General features: G+C 50.4%; 1 protein-coding gene across 4 annotated transcripts in view; it reads left to right on the top strand.

The window, feature by feature from the left end:
* The first annotated feature begins 867 nt into the window (after positions 1-867).
* Positions 868-14,740, top strand: part of GGTA1 (glycoprotein alpha-galactosyltransferase 1 (inactive)) — a 66,648-nt gene continuing 52,775 nt past the window's right edge. For 2 of the 4 annotated variants that reach the window (XM_045579883.1, XM_045579880.1), the window contains exon 1: positions 868-976. The gene's annotated coding sequence lies outside the window, so the exon portion shown is untranslated. The remainder of the gene's footprint in view (positions 977-14,740) is intronic. The other 2 variants (XM_036432874.2, XM_045579881.1) reach the window with 2 other exon arrangements.

The raw sequence follows: 14,740 nt of genomic DNA, 5'->3' as shown, positions 1-14,740 counted from the left end.
AGAGGGTCCTGAGCCCCAGGCGGGGGCTGAGATGACTGTTGTCCTTCCAGCTAAGTGAGGACCGTTGGATGTGCCTACATCCACTCACCAGAGTGAATGGCTGTCACACTGGCCACAGAAGCATCCACTGTGAAATTATATATATATTAGTTCCCTTCGAAACAATTCTTGTGGAGGGCCCCAGGGGTGTGTGGAGAACCCAGTTTGAGAAACTCTGGGCTCCCAGATCACTAAGTCTGTGAACAAGCAGGGGCAGGACCACGCTAGGTGCCCGGGGAAAAGCCCCTCACTTCCGGAGCTCAGGCCTGGGGCCCCGGCGGGGAGCGCTGGAGCCCGCCCGCCAGTCGGGGTCGGCCTGTGCGCGCTTCCTTCCCCAGGAAACAATGGTGGTTAGACCTCCCAGGCTCTCCGCTTCCCCCGAGCGAGGCTGTGCGCCGGGGCGCCGAGGCCACTCCTCGCGGAGCGGGGTGACCACAGACCCCACCCGGCCCCGACTCCATCTCCCATCCCCACCCCCACCCCCACCACGTGCAGGCCCGAGGGGCAGAGGCCCCGCCGCCGTGGCCGTCTTTTTTTTTTTTTTTTTTTTTTTTTTGCTGGTTGCAGGCTTTTTTCTGCCTGAGTGAAATGAAACAAACACCCTCCCCGCAGCCAGGCCGGCAGCCTCGCACGCCCCGGCAGAGGAGCCCCGGCCCCGGGGCGGTCGGCAGCGCCGCGGTCTGTGTCCGGGGCGGGACCCGCTTTGCATAAATAGCCGCGGGCGGTGCCGCGCGGGGAGTGCGCCCCTCGCCGCCAGAGCTCCCGCTGCTCCGCGCCCCGGCCCGCTGCGCGCCGCCCGCCGCCCGCCGCCCGCCGCCCGCAGGAGAGCGCCCGGCGTGTGCCCGGGGCGCAGGCGGCACACCCGCCGGGCTCGGACGGAGGCGGCCCGGGGCCGAGGCGTGGTCCATCGCCCAGCGCGCCCAGCTCTGCGGATCAGGTGGGTCCCCCGGGGCGCCGCCCGAGCCTCCCCGAGGCCGCGAGCGGGGCCGGGCCCGGGGGCTGCGGGCTGGGGCGCGGGCGGGGTGGGGAGAGGAGAAGGGCCACCGCTCCGGCCAGCCCGGTTTCTGCCTTGATTGCGTCCCTGCTTTTGTTCTCGTCGCTGCCTTCCAAACCCGACCCCGTCGCTGTCCCCATCCGGTCCCTGTCGCTGCCTCTGCCCAGCCTTGCAGACGGGGGCCTCCGAGGCTGGGGGCCGCGGTGCCCGCACCGGGTCTGCGGGGAGGAGGCGGAGAGGAGAGGCTCGGGGATATGGGCAGGACCGCCGAGGGAGTGTCAGAAGCAGCGAGGGGTCTGTCCCCGTCTCGGGGGCTGGAGGGAGACATGGCTCTTGCCCGGGACTGGATGGGAAGAGGATGGCTCTGGGACGAAGAGCTGGGGCGGCGGAGTGAGGGGCGCATGAACTCCGAGGCTCAGCAGCGCAGGAGGAGAGGTGAGAGCTCGCAGAGCCCAGCCCCGAGCCAAAAGCCAGGCATGCGGAAAGTTTCAGACTTTGTAACTTCGGCAGCCAAGGGCCTAATGCATTTGGGGTGATGGGAGCGGAAAGGGCCCCTTCAACTCTTCAGATAGACCCGTTCTCAACCGAAGGGGACACCACCCCACGTTTGAAAATGGCAGAAAAACAGCTAAACAGAAGGATTGCACAAACTCTTGAAAGGCGTCCAAGAAAGAGTAAAGTGGAAAAAAATGTCAGGCGTGGGCAAAGAAGAACGTCTTGAGATTCCCCAATCTTCCGGCAGGGAGGGGAGAGGGCCGCGCGAGGGTGTCAGCGCCACTCTCCCCGCAGGCAGGAGCCCGGGCCCAGGCGGCTGCTTTGGTGGCTTCCCTCGTCCTGGGCTCCTCGGTGGGCAGGCGCCTGCTGCCTCCTCCCTTCACCTGGAAATAGGTGTGGCCCAGGAGGCAGAAGATGCCTCCTGGCTGGGAGATGCTTTGCCAGACACAGCCCCAGTTTCCACAACTCGGAAAAAGGAATACTGCTCTGAGTAAGGACATGCCAGGTGCGGAGGGCGCCTGTGTTCGGGGCGTGGGGGAGAGGGTAATAGGAGATGGGTATTCTTTTCCGCCTCTGTGCTTCTTTGGCTGTGCTAAGCCCTTGTTTGGAATTATCTTTGGGTGTACCTTACCTCCCCTACCAGATGGGGGGCAGGTGCAAACCCCAGTTATTGTTCCAAGGAACAAGTGTTTGATGATGAAATAAGGCAGGGTGGAAACAGGGAAAGAGTCTCTAGGGTTAGGGGTCCCGGAGATTTCAATTTGTGCTTCTAGGATCCTGGCCCAAGGACCAGCACCGTGGGGGAGGGGGGCCCTGGGGGCAGGGCTCTGGCTTCCCTTCTTTCTATTGGAAAATCCCAGGGGCTGTTTTGATATCAAATTCCTCAGATCCAGGCTGGGTAAACTGAGTCAAGAGGTGTGCAAAGTGATTTGGGCAAGATCCTCCAGTAGCTAGATCTCCTAACTCAGTGGTCGGCAAACTGCGGCTCTTGAGCCACATGCGGCTCTTTGGCCCCCTGAGTGTGGCTCTTCCACAAAATACCACAGCCTGGGCGAGTCTATTTTGAAGAAGTGGCGTTAGGAGAAGCTTAAGTTTAAAAAAATTAGCTCTCAAAAGAAATTTCAATCGTTGTACTGTTGATATTTAGCTCTGTTGACTGAGTTTGGCGACCACTGTGCTAACTTGTAGGCGAGGGAGTGCCTTTCCCTGGGACTATACGCTAACCAAATGAGCTATGAGCTGTCTGGCCATGGTAAATGTCCACAAAAGAATTCTATAAGAAATAACAGCCCAAACTCAGAATAACCGAGTGCTCTAAGCAGTCATTTCTCCAGCTCCTAGCACCAGCTCACGTAGGACCCTAATACCAGGGCCCAAGGGCCGCCTCCTTACCTTTCCGGCAGAAGAGGCCAGCGAATCTCATCCTCTGCGCTTTTCCAGGACTTTAGGGGACCTTCAGATGTGAGTTGTTTCATAGGCTGAGGTAAAAAAAATAAAAAAGACAGATTCCTCAGGAGCTAGTCAGCACGCTGCCCCGTCTTAGCCCAGCCCAGCCCAGCCCAGCCCAGCAGGGTAGGGTAGATATCATGAACCCATTTCACAGTTGAGGAAGAGAAGGTTCACTCATGGGTGTACCGCTCTTAAATTGCAGCTGAGTTTGAAGGCAGCTCTGTCTGGTTGAAGGTGTGTGCGCCCTTCCATTAAGTCAAATCTTACGATGGCCATAAAATGGCAAATGGACAGATGTTATAAAAATGGGGACAGAGGTGCAGGAAGAGTGGCTGAAAGGGGGCAGCATTAAATGGGGAGGAGGAAGGGGACTGGGCACTCATCTAGGTGCATTCATAGTATAAATATAATTGTATTTGAAATGAATGCTTTCTACCCTTTATTTTTATTTTACAGATACTTTAAAGGATTTTACCCTGGCCAGACAGCTCATAGCTCATTTGGTTAGCGTATACTCCCATATGGATCCCCATCCCCTCACCCCCATCAGAGCATATATAAGACTCAACCAATGAATGCATAAATAAGTGGAACAACAAATTCTCTTCCTTCCTCTCTCTCTCAGATCAATCAATCAATAAAGTTTTTAAAAAATATTTCATTTTTCTACTTTTAAAAATGTAATTTATATACAATAAAATCCCACAAATCTGAAGTGTTTAACAAGTTTTGACAGTTGTTTACATCTTTGTAACCACCTCCTGAAATAAGATATAAAATATTACATCATCCTAGAAAGTTCCCATTTTCAGTTAATTTTCCCTCTGCGCTTCTAGGTAACCACTTTCTGATTTTGTCACCACTGATTAATTTTGCCTGTTCCTGGACTTCATGTAAATGGAATCATATTGTATGTCTCACATCTGGCTCATTTCACTGGACAGAGTGTCTTTTAAATCCGCCTGTGTTGTCGGGTATATGAGCAATTGGTTCCTTTTGGTGGCTGAGTAGTGTTCTGGTGTCTGAATGTGCCATAATTTGCTTACTTAATCTCTTATTGATGGACATTTCGGTTATTCTGAGTTTGGGCTGTTATTTCTTATAGAATTCTTTTGTGGACATTTGCTTTTTCCTAGTAGTAAAACTGTTGAGTCACAGGGTATACCATTTTACATTCCGTAGCAATGTATTAGATGTGTGCTTATTCCACATCCTTGACAAGAATTGGTATTGTCAGCCTTTTTTTATTTTGTCCGGGCAGTGGTATCTTTACCTTTTGTTTCATGGTGGATTTTTAAAAGAGTTCTTGGAGAAGACAACATGAGCAGGGGGCAGAATATGAAATAAGATGGTGATGTGGAGGCTGCTAGGAGCCATAACGTGGGAGGGAAGCAATTAAATGATGGTTGGGACTGTGACCTTAGGCATAGGAATTTCTGGCTCAGGAGAGCTCTCTATTACCTGGGATTTAAAGCCTGGTATTTGTCCTCTGAAAACTAGGCAATTTCACCCAGACCTGTGGCTTTAAATGCTACCTCTCTAACAGCCATCCTTATCTCCAGTTCAGATCTCTGTTTTGGGCCCTCAACTCATTGTTTAACTGCCATTTGTGCATATCTCTTCTTGAGTGCTCCTAGGCTGAAACCGTGTTGGCTTTCTGTCGCTGGATAAATAATGGAACCACTAGCTGAGAGACTAGTAAGTAGGAATGTTTGAGGTGAGGAGATGATGAATTTACTCTCAGGCTAAATTGTGCTGAGCAAGAGGAGGACTGGAAAATGCCTTGGGCAATTTGGAGATTACTGAAGTATATACAGCAGTTTCAGTGGAATGTGGGGCAGGCAAGCTAGATTGTTGATAGAGGGGAGAGAAAAAAGTAGAGATGGTAAGTATATTCCACTCTTTCCAGAAGTTTGAGAAGGTCAGGAGAAAGATCCAGCTGTAGCTGTAGGAAGACAGGATGAAGGAAATAATTTCAAAAGGAAAAGAGAAGTGAGATATGGCCTCAGGGGGAGGATTCAGTGCAGGAGAGGGAAGGGATGGCCAATAGAGCCATAGAGGAGCCTGAGGGAATGGAGAGGGCTGGCTCTGAAAGAGGGTGGGCGGCCCCCACCTCTGAGATTAGATGAGATGAATGAGAAAGCTCATCAACATTCCTTGTTGACTCTCCATATGCACAACTAATCATGGCATGTAAGGGTTCTTCACCATCTGCTCCCTTATCCCACATATGAAGTGTGTATCAGTTAGCTCTTAGTGCAGCTATGCTGCAGAACAAATAGCCGCCTAAGTCTTAGCTTGTGAACACCAAGGTTTATTCATGGTTCACATTGCATGACAGCTGTAGGGCGGTTGCAGCTGCATGGTCTCTGTGGCTCTGTTCCAGGTGCCAGCCAGACAGAAGATCTGCTCCATTTGTCCTCTCATCACAGGACCCAAGCTGAAGGAGCTATTTGTTATTTTTGTGGTGAGAGCTGGAGAAAGGAGGAGGTGTAGTGGTACCTCTTAAAGCCTTCACTCTGACTGGCAGACTGCCACATTTACCCATATTTCATGGGTCAAAGCCAGTCATTTGACCAAGTCCAAAAATCAATGGGTCAGAGGTATATACTCTGCCTATTGGCAGGGAATGATACTTGGAAGCCATAATCCAGTTGACCACATAGATTTGTTAATAACTCTCTAATGGAATCCCCATCACAGCCTGGGCTTTGGTACAATTGTTCCCGTTTCCACAAGCATGGCAATGCCCTTTCAAGTCTCTGTATTTTTGCATACATGGATCCTCTGTCTGCGAGTCATCCTCCTACCTTGCCTTCCTGTATCTAAGTCATAAAATCTGTGACCTAGTCCAGTAAATCCTACCTCTTTACCAACTCCTCAAATCGTCCTATCGCTTCCATCCCCACTGTTTCCGCTCAGTTGAGGTGCACCCCTCTCCAGCCTGGATCTCCGCTCTATGCCCTCCCCATTCCCCACTCTGGGCTTATGTCTTCTAGTACATCTTGTCACCTAAATCTTCTTTCCAGACTGATTCAACTGATTGGGTTTTTCAGTCTTTCCAAGCATCCCCTCTGACCTCAGGAGAAACCATATGTTCTGATAGGTGACATTCAAGGTTCTGAGAGAGCTGTTCTCTATGCTTCTCATCATCCTCAACACCTCACTCCTTAGAATTTCTGCTCCAGCCTGAGGGAACTGCTACCATTCATGAAACCCTCTGCAGGTTTTATGCCTCTGGGCTTTCTTCCCTGTGCTTGGAATGCTCTCCCCCATCTCCTCCCCAAACCCACCTGCAGATTCCTATTCATCATCATCATCATCTTTGCGAGCCAATCTCTTCACCCTGCCTCCCATGAATTAGAACTCCTCATGCTCACTCCCCCCAGTTCCCTGGGCATCTTCCCCCCCGTTGTATTCTGTTGGGTTCATTGAGCTGCTGGAGCAGAGGGCACACTGTTGGGGACCACAGCACTCCTTACTTGACCCCTGTGGTGAGTAGGTGTGGCTCTGGAGGCCCACTGCCTGAGTCGGCATCCCTCATGGCAGTCAGACATAGGACAAGGTACCTCCCATGTAGCCCAGGCTGAAAGGGCTGCTCTGAGAGAGGGAATCCAGGAGAGTTTGTTTGGGGGAGGTCAAAGAGTGATGTATGTCTGGTCCATGGACAGAAAGCAAAGGGGTTTTCATTTAGTATATTCAATCCAGAATTATTTCTAAAAGTACTTCAGTTCGGAGTTGTGTGGCTGGGTGAGAAGAGTAAGAAAACAAAAACAAAACCCCCTCATAGACACAGATAGCAGAATGGTGATTTCCAGAAGGGAAGAGGATGGGGGAAGATAGTTTTAGTCCTTCAGTTCTAAAAAAAAAAAAAAAAAAAAAAAAAAAGGAAGTATAATATGTCATGTAAATCTCCAGCTAAAGAGCTGAGCTGTTCAGCTTGTCCAAGTGCAGGGTAGAGGCCAGAGAACTCGTCCGCATGCCATCCAGACCTGGCTGCGAGAGGGCCCAGACGAGCTCCTGGGGTCACTGCACGATTGTTATTGTCAGAGAGCATCTTAGAAGGGAGACATGTTGGTGGCAGCAGGGTGGAGATAGGAGGCTTAGTGCTCACATTTCTGAGCACCCGGGAAACCCCATGCAAGCGTTTGCAAGGGAGTTGGGTGCAGGGCGTGTGCTTCCTGTGGTTCTCTGAAGCCATGTGACCTTGGCAGATGTGAAAGGCGGGGAAAAGTGTGGAGTAGCAATTTGGGCCAGGTCCTAACTGAGAGAGGGCGTGATCTGAGATAGAGGAGGAGGAGCCCAGAGAGGGTTTCTTGGTGCATGTGGTCAGCGTGGTTGAACGTTGTCATGAGGTTGGATGAGAGAATGGGCCCTGGGACAGATCAACTGGTGGCTATGGGTTGACAGCAAGACCCTGGGGGAAACAGAAAAATAATGATAGGATTATTAATTTTAGAGTTTTCTGTACTAGTGGTCAGTTTATTTTATTTTTAAAAATATATATTTTATTGATTTTTTTTTACAGAGAGGAAGGGAGAGGGAGAGAGAGTTAAAAACATCAATGAGAGAAACATCAATCAGCTGCCTCCTGCACATCCCTACCTGGGGATGTGCCCACAACCAAGGTACATGCCCTGGACTGGAATGAACCTGGGACCCTTGAGTCCACAGGCTGATGCTCTATCCACTGAGCCAAACCGGTTAGGGCATAGTGGACAATTTAGAAAGTGAGATTAAAAAAAAAAGAAAGTGAGATCATAGGTCCGCCTTGCTTGAGCCTCACAAAAACCCCACGAGGTCTGTAAATTGGGAGTTATTTTATTAATACAATACATATGGTGAAACTGAGGCTTAAAGTTTTAATGTTTTGGCCAAAGTCTTTCAAGAATGAAGTGGCAGAACTGAGGCAGGAGAGCCCTGTTCAGACTCCAACCATAGTGTGGTTTGGAGACTTGGGTGAGGTTGGTTTTGAAGGTGGAGGCAGGGGGTGAGGGTTGGTTTTGAAGGTGGAGGCAGCTTCAGAGAAGATGCTTGGGTACAAATCTAGCCCAGCCCAGGAGAGGGCCCCTGCCTAGCGCTGCTCAAACAGAATTCAGTCGGTGAGAGCACAAAACAGCAGCTGGAAGAGGCTGAGGAGAGAGGGGCTGGGACTTGTGATTAGTTAATATAGCTAATAAATGTTTTTAATTCCTTCCCGTTCTGGGTGCTTTTGTCTTCAGGAGCCTTGCTTTACGTGCCCCGGACTTGGCCCCTCGTAGGGTGGGATTCTGGAAAGAGCTTTGAGCTGAAAGTGAGCTGATCTTGCCTCACCCCGTGCCTGTGCTGCCAGCGATGGGAACTGCTACAGCCTCAGTTTCCCTGCCAGCAAAACGGCATGAGGCTGTGATCTAGCGAACTTCTCTCTGAGCAACACCTGCTATTAGACAACAAGTCCAATCCTGTAGGAAGTGAACACTGAAACTAAAAGCCTACCAGGAGAAGCAGCTGTTGGTGCCTGGAGGGATCCCACAGTTTTGGCCCCCACTTGCCAGCTTGGGCACCAGGAACTGTGGTTCCAGAAAAGGCATCTGTTCCAGAAACTCATGTCTGAATCCGATATTTATTCAGCATTCACCGAGTCACTGTCATAAATTCACTCACTTATTAGCATGCCTGGAATTTATTGAGTACCTACTATGTGTTGCACTAGAGACCGGAGATGTAGCCGTGGACAGATGCAGTCCCTGCCCATCCAGGGGCTAGGATTTAGCTTGGGAGATAGTCATGAAACAACCGATTGCACAGCTGAAGCAGTGAAGGACTAGGGCAGAGTGGTGCCACAGGGGCCAGACTTGTGGGGGGAGGTGGTCAGGGAGAGCTTCCCTGAGGAAGTGACCTTTAAACAGAGCTAGAGGATAAAGAGGGAAGTTTCAGGCAGAAAGAAGAGACTGAAAAACCCTGCCATTCTGACATTCCCCTGGCTGTCCCAGCAGCCAGACAGCCCTGAAGGCTGGAGGGGCACCGTGAGGACACAGAGGAGGGAGAAAGCCTACGGCGATAAGCCAGTTGCCCAGAGGGGTGACTTTGAGTTTGGCAGCAACTGCATGCTGAAGTGCAGCTGCCCTCTTCTCTCCTCCCTCAGGGAAACTGCGTGTCCTCAAGCAGCTGGCCAGCTGCCCCTGAAAGGAACTCGCTTGGTATCTGTGGGGAAAGACAAGACACTTCTCAGAATCAAGGGCAGGATTTTCTTTAAGGGTCAAATGCTCCCTGAGAGCCGGGGCTGAGTCTGGGCTTGCTCTCCTTTGACTAATTCTGTGGTTGTCTATAGAGTAGTTAGCCTGGTCTTAGTCAAGTTTCTGAACTGCTGACCCTCAATATTCTCATGTGGGGTTTTTGTATAGCAAATTTTTACATGTTATTCCAGAGCTGTACAAAGGAAAGGAGAACTACTATTCCTGTGTGCAGATTTAACTGCGTGCTTAGGAAGTCATTCTGCAGCATGAAAATACTCAGCAACCATTTGGGTTTGCTATATGGAGTGAGGTGTGTGTGTGTGTGTGTGTGTGTGTGTGTGTGTGTGTGTGTGAACTGTCCTGGTCAGAAATCATGGTCGCAAGCAACAGATGGCTATTCCAGCTCACTGAGGCAGAAATTGGAAGGCACGCGTTGGAAGGATTTTTTTGGTTGTTCACAGTATCCTTGGGATAGCTGGAAAACCAAGCTGGCCAGAGCTACCAGAAGTCGGGAAGTAGACAACATGCTTAGGGGTTCGCACAGGAGCTAATGATAGATCTTGCTGCCATGGAGCTCCTGCAACATTTCACCGGCATCCAGACCTTCATGCCACTTCCTGAGGGTGCAAAGCTGCCAACTGGCCGGGCCCGGGTCACTCTCCTGCATTCCAGGCGCATCTGGGCCGCTCTGCTTTGGTGGTAGGGGTGGTAGGAGGGGGCTCCTGGCACTAAGCTCAGCAGTCACAAAGTTCGCCAAAGCCACCAGTGATGTGGGAGCCCATAGTGCCACAGAATTCTGCAGGTGTAGAGTCTTAGAGTTGCAGTGCAGGAAGGACGCCTGGGGACCTCTAGCAGCGGCAGCCTGGTTTTAATCAAGTCATTGAACCGCTCAACCTCAATATTCTCACATGTACATGGGTTGGTGTGGATTTTAGAAGTAATTTAACTGTCTCCTGCCTGACAGGTGGTACTATTAAATGGCACCACTGTTATCATTAGGAGTGGTGAAAATAATAATAACTTCATTCTGCTGCTAGGAGAACAGTTATGTCCTCAGAGGAAGGAAGTCCCATGTGTGCCAATCTAGAGGAATTCAGAGGGGACCATGCACATTTATAAAGAGATTCTCTTTAGCGTCCCTTTAAATCTTTACCTCCTCTGGATACTCACAGTAGGATTTAATTGATCAAAAATAAATACATGAATGAACCACCCCCTCTTACAGATCCTTGGTAAGTAGTGTTGAAGAGATTCTTTGGTAGGAAGAGGCAGGCCTGTTTAGAGTTCCCAGATTTGCTTCCTCCTGGTGGAAGTCTTAAAAAACGAAGAGGAAAGTTCACGCCTACGTGACTGGAGGCTCCATCCCCACACACACATCTCTCACCCTCTCTCTGGAAGTGCACAGACTGCCATAAACACGGGGCCTGGGTTCATGCCGGAGGCACGGTGTGCTGCTTCACGGTTCATGATCAGCTCTTTGAAAGATGAAAACCCTGAAAGGTGGTAGTTGCCATATTTCATAATATTAAATAGTTCCACCATAACCAGTCTCGAGCTGCTGCCTGTGGAACCAGGAACACACTGTTATTTTCCACTCTGGTTAGATGCAATCGTGGTCAGTGACCTCAAGAGTTTACCGTGTTGTAAAACTATTAGGAAGCGATGAGTTTTGATGATTACCTTTGTTCTTAATAGAATTCATTTAGCTGTGAGTTTATATAACTTAATTTTTAATAATGGCTCTGTAAGTTTATGTAATTTAATTTTTAATAATGGCTGTGTTTAACAACCTGCTTGCCAAATTCCTGAAAATTTGACTACTGGCCCTTGCAAGCCAGCACGAGCCAACTCCAGCACGTGACCAGGTTGGGAGGTCCTTGGGGACCCCGGAGAGAAGCCGGCACAAATAGGCCATCCCCAAACTGCAGTGCCCCCACCTCACCCTGTCGCTATAGCATGTTCGTGCCTTTTATTTGCTATATAACCCCTTTCACCACCTACAATTATTTCCTTATTTAATGATTTGTTAAATTTTAATGTTATTTACTTGCCAGCTAGAATGCAAGCTCTGTGAGAACAGAGCACTTCCCTATTTGGTTCACACTGAACGCTTATGCCCTCAGTATCCATGAGTTGACCCAGTGAATGGAGTAGGGCAAGGAGCCTTCAAGGGTTCAAATCCTGCCTTTGCTCTAAAGTACACTTGCTTTGAGCGCTTTTCTTCGTCTGTAAAAGGGTTTGGGCAGAGACCCCCAGCATTTCCTTCAGCTACAAAATGTCTCTATACCTGGTAAAGACCCGTCTATGCAGCACAGCCAAACATCCTCCCCTGAGCATCTTCGAGGGTCGGAGCTAGCTCACTGGTTGTTAGATTTTCTTCCTTTCCCCTGTGGACACTTTTAACACCGTGCAGATGGCTTCTCTGAATGTCCCTGCCTGTTCCCTGTGCAGCCTCTGGGCTGTCCCGAGAGAGGGCCAGGTCCTCCCAGCCTGTTCAGTGGCAGCAGATATTGGGAGGCCCGAGGTGCCACTGGGTGACATGCTCTATCTTGAACGTACTGGAGCCAAATGGGGGGCCCTAGAGAGCAGGACAGTGTGCCTTTGGGCAGCCTGGTAGAAGGCCAGTCCTTTTCTCTCTTATTCCTAGTTCTCCGTGGACTGGTGCTTTGGTAAAACACAGTAAAAATGAATTACTGTCCATTTCTGTGCCTCCCCGCGAGGGGCAGACAGCAGCTCCTTGTAGCATCTGTTGAGAGGCACACCCCTGGGGTCATCCCTTGGGGGTATGGTCAGGGCTGCTTTCGTTCTCACAGCAGTTGGCCTGGCAGAAGCAGGTACTGGAGTCCCTTCTCTTTGCAATCTGGGCTGGCACCCTGACCTTCCCATTGAGGACCCAAGGGAGGTGGTGCCACCCACATCTCTATGTTCCCAGGGGTCAGAGGCCAACAGTCCTGACAGCCAGAATTCTCTGTTGGGTCTGAGAGGACTGGGTCCAGCCTCTTTATCCGAGAGGTCCAGGGCAGAGGTAGCCACAGGGATACTACCACCCAGCATCTGTGTCTCACTGTCTCCTCCCCTTTCTGAAAGGTAGTCCTCTCCTGAGGGAGCAGTGCATGGGCTGGACCCTCCCTCCGCTACCGAGTCTGGGTGTGGCATGAGGCTTCGGCTCCGAACCTTGGGCACATCACAGGGTTTTCTTCCTTCTCCTGTAGTTTCATTTCTTGCCATGTTCTCAAACTGAGATTCAGATGTGCCTTCTCTTGGGTGCTGGGGCTTGGACCTGGTCTACTGGCTCTCCTTGCCCTTCTTCAAGTGGTCAAACCAGGAAAAGGACCCGCTGCTGAACCAAGAGTAATTATAAAACAAAAAGAGCTTGGGATGGGAATGGGGGGAAGAGGACAAATATGTGATACCTTAATCAATAAAGAAATTAAAAATAAAGAGAGAGAGAGCTTGTGTTTCTTGCACACACTCACTCCAGATGCTATTCTGGGAGCTTTCCAGGGGCCCTGCCTCTCCATCAGTGTTACAAATGAGGACAGCGAGGCACAGCAAGATTAAGAAATTTCCCAGGCCACATGGTAAGGGAAAGGTTTGAGACTCAGACAAGGGCAGGGAGATGGTGCCCTTCACTATGCCACCATGCTGCCTTCAGAGAGAAAACATCAGAGTGAGGGGGAGCTGGCACGGCCCCAATTTCAGCCCCCGGGGAAACCCAGGCCCAGGGAGGGCCGGAGCGTCCATAAGGCCACACAGGGAGCCCTTCACTCCACTTTCTGCTCAATCATCAGAGTCGAAGCCTGTCACTCCGCAGAGGTTGGAAGGTAAACCCTGTGTACGCCCCAGGGTGGCAGTGGCCTGGGAGGCCCAGTAGGTACCAACAGCGCCCTCCCCCACACCGTTTGTGAAGTCTTGGGCATAGAGTCCTGGCTTTAGCTGCAAAGTTTGGAAACAGTGCCCATGCTGCAGAGACTAGCAGCGTGCGGCTCCTGGATGTCACTTCCTGTTTGTGTGCCTGTACTGAACTAAGAGTTCAAGGTGAAGGGCAGGGGGAGGGTGGAGCCCTCCTTGTAGGAATTATGATTGTTAGAAGTGGGAAGAACCTAGAAGATTGAGCCCAAGTGTTTTGTTTGATAGACAGGAAAACTGAGGCCCAGAGAATGTAAGAACCTGTCCTGGGCCACATAGCGTGCTGGAATCACAATGGTTTGGGATTTGGTTTGGTTTATATTCTTGGTTGTTGGCTTTTTTTTTTGGCGGGGGAGGGGTGGATGATAGAATCACAGACTGAATGAGCTGGCAGAAATCTAACAAGGGCCCCAGCAACCTCCCATGTTTCAGACATGAGAGTCTGAGAAACGGGGTAGAGGTGGATGGGGAGGGTAGTACTTAAGACTATAGAGTTGGCCTTTGAATCAATGCTTATGGAATCAACATACAACAAATACCATGGATTCTGTGACTCAAATAATCACACATGTACATGCAGGTAGCGGTCTGTGCCCTAAAGGACAAGAACAGGCTGCTACCCAGGAGAATTGGGAGGCCCTGGGGAGACTCCCTTAGGAATGACCATGTGGCTGAAACCAAAAGCACAGGTGGAGGGTGAATGGCTGTAAGGGGGACTGGGAAAAGGTATCCCAAGAAGAGGGGGAAGAGCATGTGCAAAGGTCCTGAGGCAGTATTCTCATTTTGTAGATGAGTTGGGAAACCTATTGTTTTTACGGGAAAGAGGCAGGAGGTAAATAACTAACTAAACAAATGAGTTAGTGACTGAGCTGGTATTTCTGGAACACCTCCCCAGCCCACACCGGGAGAGTTTTAGAAAACCCCAAAACTGGCCGTTTCCTAACTGTGTGGCCTTGATACACCAGTTAACCTCTGGGAGCCTCTGTTTCTCCATCTCTGAAGTAGAACCCTCTTTTCTGCCCTCAGGTCTCACACACATTGCCTGTGAGAGGGCCCTGTGCCTGTCAGTCAGTGCCAAGGCTCGAGCTTCCCTCCCATGTCTCCTCCAGGGCCTTCCTTGGACCTAAGGTCTGAAGGAAGGATCCTCTCTCCACCCCATTGTTTTACCAGAACCCTGCAATTTGCCACTCAGCATTAACTACACTTGGTACATGCCAATGCCCTGCAGTGCCCCACCAAGACACATGTGAACGTTGGACAGTGAACTTCCAGGACAGTGGTCGGCAAACTGCGGTTTGGGAACCACATGCGGCTCTTTGGCCCCTTGAGTTTTTAGCAAAGGCCAGCTTAGGAATAGCCTCATTAAGTTAATAACAATGTACCTACCACATAGTTTAAGTTAAAAAAATTTGGGTCTCAAAAGAAATGTCAATCGTCATACTGTTGATATTTGGCTCTGTTGACTAATGAGTTTGCCGACCGCTGTTCTAGGACATAAAGAAGGAAGTTTATGAGCACCTACTATGCATCCAACATCTTAGCAGACACTCAGGCAGCACCGTTTAACCCTCACAACCATCCTGCAAGGACAACCCTGCGTGCCTTCTTTCCACTGGTTTGATAAGGACACTGAGGCACC

This window comes from Pipistrellus kuhlii, unplaced genomic scaffold (assembly GCF_014108245.1).
Source record: "Pipistrellus kuhlii isolate mPipKuh1 unplaced genomic scaffold, mPipKuh1.p scaffold_m20_p_12, whole genome shotgun sequence".
In the NCBI taxonomy this organism is placed as follows: Eukaryota; Metazoa; Chordata; class Mammalia; order Chiroptera; family Vespertilionidae; genus Pipistrellus; species Pipistrellus kuhlii.
Note: the sequence above shows the minus strand (reverse complement) of the source record. Positions and strands in the feature narration are given on the sequence as shown.